The sequence below is a fragment of the Euphorbia lathyris genome, chromosome 2 (genome assembly GCF_963576675.1).
Source record: "Euphorbia lathyris chromosome 2, ddEupLath1.1, whole genome shotgun sequence".
Lineage (NCBI taxonomy): Eukaryota > Viridiplantae > Streptophyta > Magnoliopsida > Malpighiales > Euphorbiaceae > Euphorbia > Euphorbia lathyris.
This window is the reverse complement of record NC_088911.1, coordinates 32398954-32415993: the sequence shown is the minus strand read 5'-3', so window position 1 is coordinate 32415993 and position 17040 is coordinate 32398954. Positions and strand designations below refer to the sequence as shown.

At 45.3% G+C, this 17040-nt stretch overlaps 2 non-coding genes across 2 annotated transcripts; both read left to right on the top strand.

The window, feature by feature from the left end:
* The first annotated feature begins 10557 nt into the window (after positions 1-10557).
* On the top strand, positions 10558-10631 carry TRNAF-GAA (transfer RNA phenylalanine (anticodon GAA)). The gene has a single exon. It is a non-coding gene; the product is annotated as a tRNA-Phe (tRNA).
* Positions 10632-10885: 254 nt separating this feature from the next.
* Positions 10886-10960, top strand: TRNAP-UGG (transfer RNA proline (anticodon UGG)). Its single transcript has one exon. It is a non-coding gene; the product is annotated as a tRNA-Pro (tRNA).
* Positions 10961-17040: the final 6080 nt, after the last annotated feature.

Here is a 17040-nt window from a genome sequence, read left to right as displayed (position 1 = left end):
AGCTAACAGGGACCCGGCTTACAGGATACTATTGAAGACGAAAAGCAAGACCAGACGATAGAGACCATCTCCCTGTAGAAGGCGTGAAACTCGTCTTTGAGAAGAACTTTCTTTGCGTTATTCTCTTTCCTGGCGTGGCAGTTCCTGGACGCTGTGCAACAACTCCTCTGATTGGCTAGACATCTCCTTGTTCGGGTCATGCACACCACAAGTAGACAGAACTGGATCTCTTATTCGCCTTCCTACTGGAGAAAACCATTCTTTTCTCATTGACTTCTTGAGATGGATAAATATTTTAGGAAAAGTTTCTCTCACAGCAGCTGTCCATCTCGCGTCAGCAACGCATCTTGCATCAGGAAAAGCAGGGTAATCATTCGTACACGACACCGAATGCCCGGTTTAACGCTCAGCCTTCTCATTCGACACTCCCTTTTGAACACTTTTTTATGTATGAGTGGCAAAGACCTGGACCAAGAGGCACCACTACCTGGAATTTCCATTGTCAACGAATGGGCTACTGGCTGGGGCCTTCCCTTTCAAAAGAACCCCATTCCACTGCATTAACTATACACCGCTGAGATCCATATCCCCTAGCTACATGATGGTACTTTGCGGCTCCTCACAAGTAGGGACATAAAATGGAAGATCTACCGAAGTGGGACAAAGGGCCTTCTATTCTAAAAATAAAGGAGGCGGGGGACTAGGTTTTTTTTCGCAAGACGGCTTACTTTAGCAGGGGAGATGCCGTCATCTTTCCACGTTCAAGCAGCTAATCAGTAAACGACTTCTCCGTCACTTCTTCTTATACCCTTCGTGCCCCATAGCTGTCGTAGTTAGATATGAAAGTTATCCCAGGAAGAGGGCGCCGCGCCTTGCTCGGGCTTTTGACCCAGCATATTGGAAGAAAAAATCACCTGCCTCACAACCAGCGGCGATAATTTTTTATCGATTCCGCGCATCATCTATTTCGTGTGGAATTCCATCCTAAGAGTGGTCTCAATAACAATTGGGGGTCTAGCTTGTTCTACGAAGGTAGGCGAATGAAGACGCATACCAAAGCACCCAGGATAGGTAAGTTAGGACAGTTAACATCAAGCCACCTTAAGGGGCGTGATGCACAAGCCAAATAATGCAGCTAAGTGCCTACGCTACGATATTAGAGACTTGGGATAGGGATATTTTCACTAAGCCGAATCGCTATCTCTGGAACCACAGTCGTACTCTCTTTAGCTAACTAATCTAAGAAATGCCCTTTATTTAAAGAACCCTGGTGGTGCCTATTCCGACAACACTGAAAAAGGGCTCTCTCCGTCTCAGTTGGTCAGTACCTTAATTAGCCATTACAGCTTATGAAAGAGTCTCAAAGCCTTTTCCGGACAAGATGGATATAATGTTTTAGCATACGTTCCGGGTCCCATACCCATGGGTTACTTGATTCACTTCGGAGACGGAGGAAAAAACCTTGCTGCTTACGAGCAAAGTCTACTATTCCTATCCAGCCTTAGTCAAAAGCTTACCCGATGGCCGTTAGCAGGAGTTGACAGACAGGGTATCGTACTGAATTACGGAAAGCGATAAAGAAAGCAAAAGCAAAGAAGAGATGAGCCTTTAGCCGCTGGATGGTATAGTGGTCCTATAGGGGGACCGGCCTAAGGTGCTTGGATTGCCCTTTCATCATTTCACAGCTATATCCGGCATTAACTTTTTCATTTCAATGATCTTCGTAGGGCTGAAATCAACTAATGAGATTTTGCAGCTATATCTTTCATCAAAAAGTTGAATTGAGAAGGTGGCCCACGAGGTAAAAGTGAGTTGCTGGGTTTCACAGTAGGGCGGGCACAAGTTCTGAAATTTCTCGGATCTTCTCCGAAAGAAATTATGAAAGTGGGATTTTTAAGTAGGGTGGCGGGTAAACCTTAAGGCTTAAGCCTTTTCCACTCGCGGAACAAAGACTGAATTGGCAAAGAAAGGAATCCACAAGCAAGCTCGGCCCAGTTCTTCTCTCCCTTACTTACCTCAATCTCTTTTCTTTAACACAAAGGTAAAGGTCTCAGTGCTAGCCTAGCTGGACCTGGACTGCAAACTCTTTCCTCGCTAGCGAGATTGCAAATATCATAAGATAGCATCTTTTCTAAAATCATAGATTTTCATCGAAAAAACCCGGCTTTTAGCAACTTTTTTCATCTAAAATGATAGATTTAGAACTAGATTTGGCTGTGATTCACTTCGATTGCTCAGCAAGGGATAAAAGGGATAAAGAGAAGCTTTTCTTTGAACCTCCAATCCCTCTTTCTCCCTTTCATAACACTCCTTCCCCGTCTTACTAGGCGTTATGCTGCTGGTGGAGGTAGTGGTGGGGAAGCTGGTTCTAGATCTACTTCTGCTGAATCGACAGGATCTACTGCTCGGTCGACTGCTTCTTCGACTGACTCAACCATGTATTTCGACTGCTTCATCAACAGAATCGCCGGAATCAACCGGCTCTACTGAAGAAACTACTCGCTCTGGATCTGCAACTGGAAGATATGAATATAGGCATAGGTAAAGGTATGGTCAAAGGCAGTCGCAGTGGTTGTTTCACCCAGAGCCGGAGTAGATTCACTCATAGCAGAGTCAAAGGCGGCAGGTTAGCTTTTGGCTAAGTAAAAGCAGCAGAGAGTCGCTATACGGGGGCAGAAGAGCCCGTTGATTCAGAACCACCTATTTATCCATAAGGGCTTGAGCCCCAGGCATAAGTAGGTGAATCCACAAAACCACTAGCAGAGGTTGAGGCACCAGCGATTCAAGCTGTGGGAGAGGCATTGAAAAAGGCAGCAGGAAAGCCTGGGAGCCAGCCAGCAGTAGACAAGAAAAACCAGCAAATCGAGTTGCAGAAAGAATAGTGTTTCGACAAGTGCTTGCGTTCCTATATATGTAGTTATGGCATTTGTATGTGTTCCTATAATTAGAGTGTATAGTGGAATACAACGTGTTACAAGGGGTGTCCCAACATATGCCTTTTTAGGGGTGTCGCGGAGGTAAAGTCCACGGCAATAAAGACAGAGCTACCTGAGACCAACTGACTATCCTTCGCATGAGACTGGGTTCTTAGCAAAGCGTTGCTCCGCTCAACTGGGTCTCTATTTCGAATCGCTGGACCTACATCCCCAATGAATAGGACTGGAATTGGATTCGCTGGGGGGATGCTCGCTCTGGAATTGGCTCCACTATTGATTGATTCCGCTGCCAATAGGCCGTCTTCGATCTGCTAGCTCTACCTTTTTTCGAACTAGAATTAGACGGACGGATGGATGGCGGGGAAGCTTCTTAGACTCGGTCAAATGCCTCTGCCTCCGTCTTTCATGCTTGCTCGGATGTTTATGGTGCTTCAATGGGTTCTATTTGGTTAACTAGCACTGGAACATGTGGAATAGGCTCTGCCACCGGCGGTACTCTCCTTATTATACTGAAGCTGCCTTTGTATATATATGCCTATATTTTAGTGGGCTCTGCCCTTGCCCTGTTAGTCATCTCAACCAAGATGTCACGTAAAAAGTTGGAGATAGTAGATTGAATGGCGGAGTCCCTTGTGAAAGAAGAAGCTGCATCGAGAATGGCTTTTTTCAAATAGGAGCTGCAGGCCATCAAGGTAGTTTACTCGTTAGAGGTAGTTTACTCATTAGAGTAAAATACCTTAGCGGTTAAGCCTATTTATTATCTGTTCAAGCTTTGGATTCGCTTTCCTTCTATGTATGGTTCGCATCGAGGAAATGGAGATGCAGGTGAATCACCCCCAGTGGCTTAGTCAATTGGTGCAAGCGGTTAAAGTCTGATATTGCTTCCTAAGTTGATGTCATAGATCGTGAAACTGTCCCCGAAAGCTCTTTAGAGGGGACTGCTAGCTTTCATCCTTTATTTCCTGGCGGTCTCTTCTGTTATGATTCCTAAGCTGTCCATGCTCTCTATTAGCTCTCGATATTCTATAGGTCTGAGGTCCATTGCTTTCCTAAAGTAAAGTGAATATTGGAATCTTCCTTAACAAGTAAACTACCTTCATCTTTGATGTCCCCTAGCGCTTAGTCATATCAGGGGCAATTTTCTATTCAATTACCTTGGGGTATGGAAAAAGACCCATAAATTCCCCCGCTTTCAGAGATTCCAACTCCTAAAGGAATTTTTAGAGCTTAGATTATAAGGAAGAAGTCAATTTACCCTTCTCAGTATCAGAATAAGGGACTAACGGAAAAAAAGTTCTTCGCTATACGACAACAAGGGATTGGACTACTTATATATAAGATAAGACTGGAAGGCTGGCAAAGGAAATGGCCCTTAGCCGGCTTCGACCACTGGAAAGAGAGGAAGGAAAGGATCGGGAATGCTTCTCAAGCCTGCCAGCCTGAAAGAAAGCGATAAAGAAGGGAAGGCGATGCGGAGGGCGACTGATAAGGAGAAAAAAGCCTAAAAAAGCGTAGGTCAAACCAAACGTCTGGTAATCGTCACATCAAGTCTGGGCTATGGTCTGCGTAGGGCTCAAGGGCAGGTGGAAAAGGTCAGAGTCGAGCAGAGTGAGGTTTTCTACTTGAAAGGAGCGTAGAGTGGGCTATAGGTCTCCAAGGCAAATGACTTTTCTTTCCAACTTTAATTAAGGGGTTGTCATGACGAAGCTACAGGTCAGGTAGGAGTGAGGCGAGCGGAGTGAAGAAAGGAGTTCGTATGCCGAATGCTTTTTTTAATCTCGGTTAGTTAGTATGTCAGAGCAATTGGAGGCAAAGCTATTAGTTCCCGATTGGCATTTCTTTCTAAGCCAGCCTCCACCAAATCAAGAAGCAGAAACGGAGCGAACCACCAGAAATGCCGCTGATGAGGAAGCAAGTGACACGGCTGATAATGCAGCCAAGAAAGAAGCAGCTGCCAAACTGGAAGCTGAGAAGGCTCAGGCATGGAAAGAAAGTATCCTAGAAGAGGTCAAGAACATCCATGGCCTAAAAACTCTGAACACTGAAATCTATGACCTGAAGGGTCGATTGGCTAAGGGAGCTCTTCCGAACAAATTCAAACTTCCTGATATGAAGAAGTTTGATGGCACTGGTGATCCTCAGGCACACTTGGAATTATATCTGACCATCATGGGTACAACTGGGCTTAATGAGGTTCAAGTCACAAACCTCTTTAATGCTTATCTAGAAGGGTCGGCCCTGATATGGTACCAAACCCTTACATCTGCCGTGAAGAAGGAGTGGAAAGATCTGGCCAAAGCTTTCGTGGCGCAATACAACTTTAACACAATGCTTAAAGTTACGGTAAATGAGCTTGAGAACACCAAGCAGAAGCAGGGTGAGACTTTCTCTGACTATGTTAGAGGATGGAGATCAAAGGTGGCTACCATGGAAGACCGGCCAAGTGAGAAGGAACAAATCCGGATGGTGATAAAAAAAGCCCAGCCGTATATTAATGAGAAGATCAAGTACATGCATTTCCCTGGATTCAATGAAATGTATGAAGTTGGTTTGACGGTCGAAGCAGACCATGAACCTAAGAAGGCATATACCAAGTGGACTAAAAGCAATTACAGTGGTTCCGCGGGAGCTGGAAGTAGTGAAGTTGTAAAGACAGTAGAGGTGAATGCAGTCGAAAGGCGAAAGTTTTCCACTTTTAATCAAGCATTGTCCAAAGTAAAGTCTTTGAAAGACTTCATAAGCAGGGTTTACTTCAAGCCCTGCGATGAGAAGCCAACTCAACAAACGATAGCAAAGGGGTTATGCAATTTCCATCAACAACAAACATGGGCACAATACTGACTTTTGCATGAGGTTGAGGCATGAAATCCAGGATCTGATTGATGCAAAGAAGATTACAGATCCGGATTCCAAAAAGCCTTCTACTCAGAGGAACCCTCTCCCCGATCATAGGGTTTTCTTTGATTAGCTCTGGCTCTGGAGTCTCTGAAGATGATGTGATGGGGACTCTTGTGGAGGAAATTCTGAATCCTAAGGAGAAGATGAATATGGGCAGTGTCTATGCAGTTATGGTCTTGAATGTATGGGAAGACTCCTCAGAAGAAGAGGAAAGATTACGGAAAGATGCCATTTGAAGTGATCGTAAGGTTGGAGTAAGCTTTTTTTTACTAGATTCCACTTTGAGGAGGAATTTCTGCATCCTGGACCTTGCCATTTTACCATTAGATTAGTACATGAGTAGACTGCTTTTGTTAAAAGTTATCTCCTTCTCATTCTCACCCCTCAACGTCTCGAAAGAAGAGAGAAGGATGGATGTAATTGAGAGAAGGGTCGATCGGATCTGGTATCCAATAGCAAATGGAAGTCGTATCACCCTTGCCATAACAGGGTTTCGGTCCCATTTCTTCTTGCCCTAGAGGTCGAAGCTTCTTTTCCTGTTCCCGACTCTGCTGCCATTTAATCCGCTACAGTTAGCACTCAAACGACTATTGTCACCCCCGCGCCTTTCCTAGGGCTATAAGTAAGGACTTAACAGTAGGTTAGACTGTAGGAGGTAGGCTTAAAGCCAGCAATAAAGCTAACAAAGAGAGCTCTACCGCGACGCGAGCGAGTAGCCTTTGCCAAAGCAAAGAAGCGCTAAGAGCTTACTTGTTTGTTGCCTTGTCAAAGTTAGGGGATGTCAGGAGTGAACGGATGCAAGAAGAGTTCTGTTCCTACTTGATTAGGATGGATTGCCCGGGAACCGAGCTTCCACTATTTAGAGAGTCGATACTTTCTTGCTTGCCAGGAATGAAGAATAGCCTAAACTGACTTCATCACCATGAATTGCTAAGATACTCCAAGTATAAGCAACCCTATTTCACTCACCATCAACAGGAAAACAAGAAAGGGAAAAGCTATTTGTGGCTGTCTGAAAATAAGTACTCTTTGGAGCTCTATTAGTAAATTAGGACTGCTGCGAAGTTTACTGCTACTGCTAGAGAAAGGAAATCATCCAGTTCAACTTCAGGGTCTCAGCCTTCTGTAGTGGACGACTCATAAGCTTCAGATTCCGACCCATCTCTCGTTCCATAATCTGGGATGTACCCCAGGACGTACGTCGGAAAGCTGATAGCCTCCCCTTCTTCTAATGTCTGCTTTTGTGCCTTCGTCAAGCCCCTTCTCCTTAATCCCCTTCCCATTTTTTAGTCCGACAGGATTTTCCAAGTCATAGCCCATTTTTTGCATTATCTTCTTAGCAATAAGGCCATAGTTGGAAAAGTCTGGCCTCCCTTCTGTAGCAATAGGCTCCACCTTCAAAGCATATGTTTAAGTTGCCCTGTTTTTTTTATATAATGGGCCCCCTGACCCCAGTTATTGGTACCACGAAGATAGCTCCCCCAGGTTTCTCAACCGACGAGTGGCACACCAGAGGTGATAGTGGAAGACCTACGCCTACGCGCATTGCCTGTTTACCCTATTTGGCCTCTTCTTCACTATCAGATGTGACACTAATAGTGACCACATTAGATGAGCTTTTCCTATTTATAGCTGCCGGAATGACCGGGGGCTTAGATCTCGGCGTTATGAGAAATTTTGAAGGTATTTTAATTTTTCTTGTGGAAGGAATAAAAACCCTTGGGCTTTTCTTCGGCCTTGGGCTTCTCGGGTCCTTTATCGCGACCTGGTGCCGAGATCACCTCTTCTTCTGAACTAGAGTCGTCACCCGAGGCCGGGTCATAAAGCTTGGAATCTCCACAATAAGCTTCGACCCCGACTTACGATCTGCGAAGACTGTTTTGTTTGTACTTTTTTGTCGACATATTTGAAGCATTGATAGAGGGTGGACGGAACAACAAAGTTCCCGTGAATCCAAGGCCTTCCCAGCAGTAGACTGTAGGACGTGTCGTTCGTTATCAATCACATAACACGTGATTTCAGACTTCAAGTCTGCCAACTGACACTTAAGGCGAATCTTACCAATCGCCCTTAGGGAGTCCGCATTGTATCCTTGGATGGTCATCTTAGTGTGACTTAATTTACTGGTAGGGATTCCCTGGTGAGCTAGAGCACGAAGAGGCATTCTATTTATGGCGGACCCCGGGTCTATCTGCACTCATGGTCACTTGGCCTCCCCAATGTACCTGGAAGGGTAGAGCGGCCTGTTATCTTTCATGTCACCCAGGGGTAGGTCGTCCTTTGAAAAGACTATGTTGGCGGCCCGGAACTCTCTGGTTGCCATACATTCCTCACTTCTTGCTTTTTCCCTTTAGCTTCAACCCTATTTACGTAGGTGTCTTCTGGGCTTGCGAGAGAGCTTTGACTACTGCCTTTCTGTTCTGGTTTCAGGAGAAAGACGTAGGAGGTCGTACATCGAAATTCTGGAAAGAATAGTGGCCAATTGAGTCACCAGGTCATAGTCGAACGGTTCGTTCAGACTAGGGGGATTGCTCCCTCTGGCGAGCTCTTTTCTTTGTTTTGTAAGGGCCTTAGAGGTTCTGCCAATCTCCTTAACACTTTTGTGCAATCACGGTGCTAATTTTTTCCTGACCGGGTGAGAAAGTCCGTCCTCCTCATTAGTAGGATCCGACTCGGAATCCCTGACTGCATTTTCTTCCTCTGGGGCTTATCCACTTTTGTGACGAGGACGGGTCCAACCCCCCTACACCCCAACCCCCCCTCTTGCTCTCCCCTTCGTCTTTCTCAGCAACAACCACGTGGCAGATTGCCATAGCACCTGGGGACCCTTGGTCTGGCCCTGGGCCGTGGTATTTGAAGAAAGGACGGCGGGGCGAGCACATGTCTGGCCATAGCTGCTGTTCTTCCTTATCTTGACTCATGGCGTCTTCATCAGTGAGTAAATCCTCATCATCATCTTCCTCCGTAAGAGAAAAAAAAGGGACCACGGCCGCCATGCCCCCTGTCCATTCTAGCTATCAAGGTGAACTTGCCCCTCTTTCTTCCCTGTGAGCCTCTGCGTAGCAGGCCTCGACACACCTCTGCAACATATGGCCGCCTCTCCGCCATGGCGGGTATATGCTAGCTTCAGGCGTGGTAGGAAATGCTTTTGAAAAGATGCCTTCGGTCTTCCCCTTCATACATTCGAGAGAAGCCTTCTCCTTATCTTTAATAGCATTGCTATCGCTAATCTCGAAATCTTCAAGCAACTCGATTAGGGTAGGCAGTGTGCATTCTTCTCTCGGCTCATGAACAGGAATCGGGGAAATTCGCCTTTCTTTGCCAAAGCAGGGCCCACCGTTATCATGCATGATGAAACCTCTTGGTCTTCATCTGAGGAGTGGTTTTGTTGCTCTTTTCTTTTGGATTTCAGGTGGTCCGCAAGGGTGACCGGAACCCAACATTCTTGCTTTGGGGAGTCATCGGGCAATTTTACCTTCTTCTTAGGCTGCTTCTTACTTCTATATTTTTATCATTTTTCACTTCTCTTACTTCCTTTAATTTGACTTTTTTTTGGCTGTTGGGTTTTCTTGCTTTGGGGTAACCACTCCCCAATCGTCATCCTCATGGAGATCGGGGTCTCCCCACATTCTATCTCCATCTGGGCTATTGACGGCTACCAACCCCCGCTCTATCTCTTCTGAGTCAAAAGGGGTGACCCGAATTTCGGTGTCCAGAGGATCCATCTCTTCGACGGGTATAGAGGCTGGTTGCAGTGCTTCAAACCTTATAAGACACCATGTTGGTAGTCGCTTGTCTTATGAGTGAATCTCGATCTATATCTATGGCCTATTTGATTGAAGCTGAAAGCCTATTCAAAAGATCAGATAGGCGGATGGAAGCAAGAAAACAGCTGGATTGGCTGGCTAGCTCGTGCAATCAAAAAAAAAGTCCTTCGCCTTAGTAAGCTAGCTTTCTAAGCCCGGGTAGGACGTGGATCGATCATGACGAAAATGGACTTCTCCGTAATGTAATAGAAGAGTCACAGTCCCTTCTCGACCAGACGAAGGAAATATGAATTCCATTCAATTCAGGCTTGGCTTGACCCTCCTGGAGGCGTAAAGTTCATCATTCAGTATGGTGGGGGCTCGCCTGGCAGATTTGGATGACTTGGATGCTGGGGAGATCTGGATAGAGTCTCGCTCATAGATAGAGGAAGAGTACGCGCGCTACGGTTGATCGGATCAGATAGCCCTTCGGGCAACCAACCGAACATCAAATTCCGATCAAGAACTTGCTTGGAGGGATGGCTGAGTGGCTTAAGGCATTGGTTTGCTAAATCGACATACAATCTTCTTGTATCATGGGTTCGAATCCCATTTCCTCCGGCCCGGCAGAACGGGCGGGCGTGAGAGAAAAAACCTCTTGGTGGAGTCCCCCGAATAGGACTACTTAGTGACTAGGAACAGAGAGCCTATTGCGCGTTTTTTTTTGTTTGACCGGCCTATCTGCTTGCTCTCTATAAGCAAGCTCCCTCCGGCCGTCCAGTCCCTGGGCGGCTCTCGGTTCTTGAGCATGTTGGAAGATTAGGCGGCAGTTGAAAGAGCTGCTCGAAAGCTTGACGAACAAGCCCTATAGATATAGATTTATTTAGGTAAGGTAAATAAAGGAAAAGGAAAGACCTTACTAGTCAAGTGGTAAGGTAGGGCGGTATTCGATGAAGAAAACATACTTTAGGAAAGTGGTTCAGGTAGCTCAGCTGGTTAGAGCAAAGGACTGAAAATCCTTGTGTCAGTGGTTCGAATCCACTTCTAAGCGGGCGAAGGGTCCAAAGCAAAGGACACGTAGCCGGATTTTAAAATTCAAGTGAAAGAGGAAGCCAAAAAAGATGAGCGCTCCTGCACTATACGGCTTTTTGGCGTCGCCATATCTTGCTGGAGGCAGATTTCAAAAAAGAAAAAAGCGGTTTTTTACTCGGATTGGTTCTCGCGTCCCTGTGCCTAAAAGGATAGGCGGGTTCGGTTCAAGTGTTCATCGATCGGGTGGATCTATATGCTCCGGGGGGGGTGATACGAGGTGTAGCGCAGTCTGGTCAGCGCATCTGTTTTGGGTACAGAGGGCCATAGGTTCGAATCCTGTCACCTTGATGTGATATTCAGCAGCGGCATTCCCCCTTTACAATAAATAATAATTGCTTTCATCATGAAAATGGAATTTTCTACCAGAGCAGCAGAACTAACAACTCTATTAGAGAGTCGAATTACTAACTATTATACAAATTTGAAAGTGGATGAGATCGGTCGAGTGGTCTCAGTAGCTCCCGTTTTACACGAATGACCCGCTAGATAGAGCAGGAAGTAGACCTCGCGGAGTAGGAAATGGTACTGATGATCCTGGCTCAGAAGGAACGCTAGCTGAGAAAGAAGATGAAGGAAGATAGAAGCTCCGTCGAAAGGGAAATGATCATCCAACTCCGCCTTCTCCATCTGAACTGCTGAGAGCAGCGCTTTCAGGGCCTCTTCCTTGCTCCTTGCTATCTCCTGCTAGCCTTGAGGCTCTCTTCATCCATCTTTCAGTGAATGCTCCAAGAAAAGCCTCTTCTCCCCGATGACATAAGGAGAAACGTCCTTTATAACAGATACCTTCTCCTTAATATCGGGGGGGGTCTAAACCGAATGGTTTCCATTATCGATTCGCTTTTCCTATATGTTAAGTAAGGAGGGAAGTAACTATTTCCCTAAGACCCCCGTAAGAGATACCCGACCGAGGGAAGTAAGAGCAATTGGCCCTTGCCTTTCTTACTGGAAAAGAATGGTTCGATTTCTCAATTTCAGTATGAAAGTTTTCTCCCGCTACCGCTACGGGTACGAAACATAGCTATTCAAGGAATAGCCTTTTGATTGCGTGGGATTTGTAATAAAAAAGTCCCCGGAAATCTCCGACATTAATGAGATTGGGATGGTTTTTTTCTCCGAACGAAGTGGCACCCTGATCTTAGATTACTTTATTTCGTAAGAGAGGTGGTAGGCAAGCCAGGCATTACCAAAGCTTTTCATAGGTGAATTATGCCCTTTCTCGGAGGTAGCTTGGCCCCAAAGAACTACTTATCTAAGAGCTTTCCCTATCTCGGGGAATTCACGAATCAGATGGAGAGCGACCCAAGTAAAAAGAGAAGAGTGCATTGGCGAAAGGGAAATTAATCACCTGTCATCTCGATTCGCTTCTTTATGACTTAACTCACGACGCGACTTCCCTCTACGTTCAACTCCGATCAAGGCAAGAAAGCAAGCCCTATATCTGCCTTATCCCATATATATACCTTTGCCGCCGCCTTATACACCGCTTTATGAAAGGCCCTATCCAAAGACCCGTAGAAAAGACATACCGAGGAACCAACTAGCCCTAGTGAAATATCTGCTTTTTACCTTTCCCTTTCACTGTAGGGCAGGGACCTTATCTCAGGGTCAGGGAGATCAAGGACAGGCTCGAAAGGAAAATGGATCCTACTTCTTTTCCCGGCTGAATCAATGGTTTTCCCGGCTGAATCAATGGTTTCAAACTAGCCTGCAACTACATTCGATTCGATTCGTTCATATGGACCCTACCTCTTTCTTCCCTACTATGGACCTATTAGATCGACATGGATTAGATTAGGTCTGGCAATGGGTCTAGCTACTTTTTAAAAAGTTAAAATCTCGTTCTGACCCAGGTAAAAAAAAAAATAGGGATAAGGGTATCCCCCCTTCAAACTTGCCTTAAGTATTGCTTAATGGACTGAAAACAGAGTAAAGGTTTGAAAACGCCCCCAGAGCTTACTGGCTTAACACATAGTGAAGACACTCAAGTACTTCCTCTACTTCATACTAGCTCGCTCGAAGAAAAAACCAAGGGCACTCCCAACAGCTGCAAGTAGGACTGCCACTGCCTAGAAGTAAACTCCAACAGACTCGGATGGACCCACATCGAATGGAAGGGCCACATGGAAGATATCTTGCTACTAGGGAAGGGAGAAGCAAGAACCCCGCCCTGAGAAGAAGATATACCCACAAAACAAAAGAAGACCGGGAAAAAGACTCCACAGATAGATAAGAGACCTTTGAACAAGACAAAGACAATAACTACAGGAATGGCTCGCGAGCAAGGCTATGCCCCTTCTGCTTTCAAGTGGAAAAGATGAACTAATCAGTGCAACTAATCAGTGCAACCAAAGAGAAGAGCTAGTATGAATACTACCCTGCTGGAAAACGGCCTAAGGCTGACTGAGACCCCTAACAACCATGGCTAACAGCCATACTTGATTGAGACCCCGTAGTTGATGAACCTCTTTCAGAGCACTCGTAAGTCAAAAAGCATTCTATGCCCGTGGAAAAAGGTATTTCAAAGCGGATTTAGTGCCCCCTTTACTGATCAAAAAGGTTGTGATTGCATTTCCCTTCTCTTGAAAGAAATCGTCTGCTCCAACCCCAATTGGCTTGGCTTGATTTTGTCATCTACACCTGTCAAAATGGTTTTTTGGTGCCCCCCTAGAGTACGATGTACCTTCAGATCGAAGTCCTTTACTAAGGCATTTCTATTCCTCTGCTTGAACGGAGCTTCTGTTATGGCTACAAAAGCCCAATCGAAGTGGTAATCGCACATCTTCCACTTCTTTCTCCATCGCCTGTCAACCATTCATTACCTTTGATTGACTTGACTTTCTTTGAGCGACTGACCTAGCTTGATTCATCACTTCCCCTCCCACTTCTATTCGCACTGGCACCGACTAGCTGACAGGACATTCATTCTTTATACTATCTCTATCTAGCAATCTAGCAAGAATCACCTCGGGCTCAGACCTCCCCTTGAGCTATTTGGTCTCGAGCGTCTACTGCAGAAAGGACTTCAACCGAAACTAGAAGAGAGGACGGCCATTGACCTCACTTGCGTACGGTATCACTTGCCTAACAGCTGCCAAAAGCTGAAGCTTCCATGTTGACGGTCTTATTGTCTCTTTTCTAAAGGGAAAATCAGAGAAGTCTCACCCCCCTATCACTTAAAGGCAGTCGCTAACCGTTGCGCCTTCCCTTCCGCTTACACCATTTCTTTGTGAATGCTCCGCTTTTCTCTTTGGCGCGCTACTTCCGCGAGCAACCAGCTTCGGATTCTCCTTAAGGCACCGTGTTGAGTAGGAATTTGAATAGAAACTCTATTTTTGGGCTCAATGTTGCTGGACTCTACTCCTCTCCCCGGGCTCGCTCCGCTCTATGCCCAAAGCTTCAACTCAATCACTTGGACAGAGGGATTTAGCCTACCAACTGCAGGCTCGGGTGGGAGAACGGTATCCATTGCCTGCTGCCCCATCCCAATAATACGCGTTTATCAACCACCCGTGCACGCGTGGGCTCTCCATTTAGGTAGCTTCCCGGATCTCCCGCAATAAGCGCAAGTGGTTCCGCCGAACGAAGTTGTAGTTGGTTTGTTTTTTTATGATGATTGCTCGCGACCTAAAAAAATCCCGGTCCACTCGTTCACTCGCTACTTCAAGTAAAGCAAGCACTCGATGCTCTCTCGCAATCGATTAGTCTCGCTTTGTCGCAATAGACGAAGCTTTTTAGATACTCCTTTCGCCTTTATGCATGCGGGATTTTCTTCTTTTATTCAATTGTTATGTGGTGCCAGATTTAAAGGCAGAGGTACATCAGATTTGATTCACTGTATACATGCAGGAAGAGGAGGAACGAAGTCACAAAGGAAAGGGGGGAAATGAAATGGAACATTTTGCCGATATTAAAGCGCCATGGCCACACTATTGAGAAATGTTGGACACGTCCTCAGTCCAATCTTGCTATCTCATCTACTCCTCTACCTTTGGAGGATCATGGATCTCATAGGGTGCTGTGCTTATTTCTATTTTTCAGTTCTTTCTGAGTCAGGTCCTATTCTATTACTCTGGAGATTCTTACTCTTTGGTAAGAATTACTAAACAAAGCAGGCTTTCAAGGAGACTATTCAATCAGAAATGAAAGACTAATCTTGCAGTGTGCTGCCTAGCAAAGTACTAGTCTTAGCAACTAGCTTGACTAAAGCATTACTAAGTAAGTCTTTCTTTTATTTTAGTCCGTTAGTGACAGTAGGAATGCCATTCAGCCAGTAGGAGTTCTGTAGGTTTTCCAAGCGAAGGAGCTGGTTCAAAGCCAGTAGCACGCTTGTTAACACATATGGGATATATAATATTTTTCCTCGTAGTATGATCTCAGTCGCGAGAGCCAAGCAAGCTGAAGGTTTCGAGGGTTACCGGCTCTTTTTAAATATATGGGAGGCGGTGACCCAGCGAATTGACAAAGAGGTGTCTAGCGTTTTCATATTGATGAAAGAGGAAGCTTCTATTCTATTGAGACAGTGGTTTTGGGGTTGAGGGAACAAAGCCGCCTATTTTAGAATGGAAACGGGCACTTACATTATAGGAGATTCCCTTTATTTAACTATATGGCCGGCAATTCTCACTGCAACTGGATGGCTAGAAGAAGGGGGATTAAGTAATGTAAGACTTTTTTGAGGTCCTTCTCACTGTAAAGAAACTAGCAGCTGTAATTAGATTTCATACTAGATCAAACTCCAACTCTTTCGAGGAAGGAAATTACTGTAGATGGTGTTATTGGAAGGGCTTTAAAACCAATAGCGAGCAAGGATGAAAGAACGAGAATTGAATGGCGAGTAAGCGAAAGACTGCACATGAATGCACAGACTAAACTGTTGGAGGAGCTTATGTACGAAAGCGTTAGGGGGGACTTTCAAGTCTTCTTAGTATTCTCGGGGTGATTCACTTCTTCAACTGCTAAGAAGAATAGCTTTTCTTCCCAGATCGGGATTCCTATAAAAATAAAATAAGGCTCAAGGCTGCGATGAGGATTTGTGGTCAAGACGATAACGCGCTTTTCCGCCCCCGGAGACAGAATCGGGCTAATACTAAGTTAAGCAAGATCCTTCCCTCCTCTAGCTGGATATCCTTTACTGCATTTCCTAAGAGCGGATGACTTGCCACAAATGATATTTGTGACCATTTCCTTTTAACAAATGGAACATCAAATACATTACTGGCCTGTGCAGAATTAACTACGCTCGAAGCAAACGAGCGGTCAAACAAGATTTGGAACACCTCGAAAAGAATCAATAGCGGCCACCGATCAGTGGCGGCTGCGAGATCGTAACAGTAGGTGTTCACAGACCCCTTTAACCTAATCAAAGGTTTTTGTTGGTTAAACCATCATTTGGGATTGTTCTAAGAACCTGTGCTACCCATTCATGGATTGTCCGCAGGAGCCTTTGATTCATGTAGTTACCAATGGCGAATATCCGCCTCTTCCCGGAACCCTCTAGGGAAGAACCTAGGAGGTCCAAGGGGTAAACTAGAAGAGGAATCCCCCTTTCAATTCACCTGATGCGGACTCGTATGCTTCGTAGTAAAAACCTTCCTTTATCGCTGGCAAGCTCTCCTCTGTATGCTTGGGTGAATGCCATAAGCGGATTTCTCCTTTTTTGTATGGAAAAAAAGTCTGAAAGGGTCGACATAGCCTATCTTTGACCTGCTTACCTCATATGAGATTGAATCGGTCGGGTCAAAAAGAGTTTGAGCCGAAGCCCTAGCTTTGGGAAAGACCGAAAAAGAAAATGATTAGATGCAGATCTAGGTACTCTTTCTTCCTCAGATGAGGAATGGGCCAAGCCAATCCGTTTTTGGCTCAAAAAAAAAAGTGCATTTTATAGTTCGAAAGAAGCTGAATCCGGGTTTGTTTTTCAAATCAAATGATTATTCTGTTTCGGAGCATGCTGCGCAGACTCACTTGGGAAATTTAAAGTAAAGTAAATAGCTTTGCCTCTTTTAGGCAAGGTGCTCACACATGAAATTAGGTTTTTTGAAAAAAGAATATCCAATGTATGGGCCATACTTGGGCAAAGCCATCGCGACTATATCCATTTCCATCACCAGGAAGAAGCGAAGCCATAATTTCAGTAGGATAAGCCTGGTTCTCAAGTTAGCGATCTCGTTTTCTGGAAATGGAAAGGTAGTTCTGTGAACCAATTAAGTGAGCCGAGGGTGAGAAGAAGCTGCTATTTATCTAGGCATTGAAAAGCAATCCACCCAGGAATCGTCAAGCCAGATGAGGATTCATTAGCAGCTAGGGTACTTGAACCTGATTCTTTTAGATTTTTATCCTTTAATATGGCTAAGACAAAACAAATCTCGATG